This window comes from Papaver somniferum, unplaced genomic scaffold (genome assembly GCF_003573695.1).
Source record: "Papaver somniferum cultivar HN1 unplaced genomic scaffold, ASM357369v1 unplaced-scaffold_24, whole genome shotgun sequence".
Lineage (NCBI taxonomy): Eukaryota > Viridiplantae > Streptophyta > Magnoliopsida > Ranunculales > Papaveraceae > Papaver > Papaver somniferum.
In genome coordinates this window covers 6,522,242-6,525,100 of record NW_020634374.1, presented here as the reverse complement: position 1 = coordinate 6,525,100, position 2,859 = coordinate 6,522,242, and the positions used below count along the sequence as shown (strand labels likewise).

At 36.4% G+C, this 2,859-nt stretch overlaps 1 long non-coding RNA gene across 1 annotated transcript; it reads right to left on the bottom strand.

The window, feature by feature from the left end:
* Positions 1-1,189: 1,189 nt before the first annotated feature.
* LOC113340911 lies at positions 1,190-1,678 on the bottom strand. Its single transcript, XR_003355682.1, has 3 exons — positions 1,538-1,678; positions 1,365-1,428; positions 1,190-1,256 (listed from the first exon to the last, which is right to left on the bottom strand). It is a non-coding gene; the product is annotated as an uncharacterized LOC113340911 (long non-coding RNA).
* Positions 1,679-2,859: the final 1,181 nt, after the last annotated feature.

Sequence of the window (2,859 nt, the reverse complement as noted above, 5' to 3'; positions counted from 1 at the left end):
AAATGACATTTGTGAAGTAAAAATACACTTTTCAGCGAAATGGAAAATCTTTGCTTCTGACTTTTGGAAAATATTTTTGTTTCTGGTTGAGAAACACGAATGTCCTCGGTTATCAACTGGCTTTTAATATCTAAAATTTTATCCTTGTGTTTCACAAAAATCACGGATTAGATATTCTTCGATTGTGGCTCCACCACCGATACCGTGGGTGGTTAAGAATTTATCATTTTCATATTGCATTTCCATAAGCTGGCTTAATATGCATTTTGGAGCAGTTTGGCCTCTCCTAATTAGTCGTTGGTTAATACATAGCAAACATTGACCGGGTCTCGACTAGCCAACTTGTCTTATAAAACGGTTTCCGTTTGTCTGACCTTTGAACATTTGATTTGATTATTATGAATGTTGGGTCCTACTCTAACTGTGTGGGCACATGCACATGTTCTTGTTTGACCATTTCTATAAGAAAAGTTGGCGACACTCTGAATTGTAATCTATGTCCGAAGCCATTGTCATGCACCAGTGGATCCATCTTAATTTTTATGTTAAACCTTTTTTATTGTTTATCCCTACAGAGCTAAGGCTAAAACCTTATCGATCTATCTATCTATCTATACAGATAAGGATAACCATATAATTAAATTTCACAAACACTACTCTAATCTAATCATTTTTCATTTATTCGTTAGAACTAGAGTAGAGGGTCAAACCCCATGCCTAACCCAAAATTGTTACACTTTTACAAAATGTAGCTAGGTTCTATGTAAAAGTTTGCACACTAGTAATGCTTCATAGCCTAGCTTTGAACTGTTTGCTACAATTGTATGTAGGGCTGCACATACTCCGGTGCGGACCGGTTCTCTTATGGAACCGGTGTCTGTACTTGGTGTTGACCGGTACCTCTTTTTGAGTACCGGTACCTGTACTTGTACCTGGTGTTGTACCTGTACCGCCGGTACCGGTCCGGTACAAGACCGGTACCGGTTTTTTTACTCGGAAAACGTTACAAATTAATACTAAGTTATACAACATTTCCATATGATCAATGTATCCAAAATAAGTTCAGGTTGCATACATACTTAAGTTCAACATTTCCATAACTTCAAAACAATCCATTTTCATTGCTGAAGAAAAACAACATTTCCACAACTATAAGTCTGTCTACGACAAGTCGATAACGATAAGAAATGAAATGTGATCATTGCAAACGAAAATGGATGGTTGCAAAGCCTGCACTTGCAATTTGCAATCCTAGCCTGCATTCATTTCCATAAATTACATAGTAGTAATGAGAATTTGGTATAGAAATGAATCCAAATTATGTTTCAACAAGGACAGCAAGAAAGATAAAGAAAGTTACCAACCTTCCATTTCTTAGCAAGGAGCCAAGAAATAAACTTCAAGCTTTTAGGAAATTCTCAATTATGACTGCAACATGCAAAAAAAAATAAGAAGAAATAATTAAAATTCAGTCAATACAATAAAAGTAATTACTATTAAAGAAACAAAAAAAAAGAAGAAAAACCTAAATAAGTACCTGCCGCATCTTCACCATCATCATCAGGTACATAATCACATAGTAGATCAAGAGCCATGGGTTTTTGTAAATAGCTTTGTGTACAGAGCAATGCCTCAACTGTCTTTGTAGACATAGAAGCTCTCCATGGAGTAAGCACGCGCTTCCGGTGCTAAAAGCTGATTCAGAGGATACTGAAGACACAGGCAAGGCTAATATATCTCTTGCAATGTAGGACAGTACCTTATACCTGTTTGCATTAGCCTGCCACCAAGCCAATATGTCAAAGTCATCATCTTGATCTACTTCACGCATTTTTCCATCCATCATCACATCTGTCAAGTACCTATCTAACTCCGTTGTTCTTGCTTCTTCAACACAACTTGGGTTGTCCCAATGCTGTCTCTTCCTTGATTGAATTCTTGATTTCAACCCTTGAGATGGCGTGCTAACTGAACTGGCAACTACCGAAGCAACACTAGATGACCCTTCCTCATGAGTTGAATACACTGAACTATAATCATCAAAGAGTTCCTGAAATTCTAATTTCACCTTTCTCATGATTCTTTGAACCTCCCACAAATTGTTCTCAAACAAACAGTTAAGAGTAAATTCTAGCCCCTTTAGTTTCTCTCTTGGATCCAACAATTGAGCAAAAAACATAACAGGATTCATTTTCTCGTACACACCCCAATACTTATTGTACTTGGCAAACATAAGACGAGACATACGTGAAATAAATGGATCTGATGCTACATTTTCTCTAAATTCAATTAATTGTTCATGGATGAATACCAACTCCCATAAGAAAGAATGAGTAGTGACTTGTGTAGAAGCAGAAAAATTTACAGTTGCATCGAAGAATACCTTTAAACACTTCACAAGACCTCTAGCATAAGCCCAATCTTCTGCATAAGGAGCATGAGTCTTTACTTTCTTTTTCTTCTTCTTATTTACCTCTTCTTCCATATCCTCAACCTCTTCATCTTCTTCCATATCCTCAACCACTTCTTCCAAGATATCATCACTAGCTATAGCTTCCTCAATATCAGCATCACTTGGTAAAACAGATTCCTTGTCTTGCTCAAAAATAAACCTCTCTTGAAAGTCCTTATCAATCTGTGCTAACATTGCAAAAACTTTTTCATATCTTTGAGCAGCTTCTAACATCAAGTAAGTGCTATTCCATCGAGTGTATACATCTAAATTCAGTGCTTTCTTATAATCTACCTTTGCTAGGGAAGCACATTGTTTAAACTTTTCATACCTAGAAGGAGAACCAAGAACATATTTTACAACTGACCTTATCCTTTTAACAGATTCATTAAAGAGTCGTACTGCAT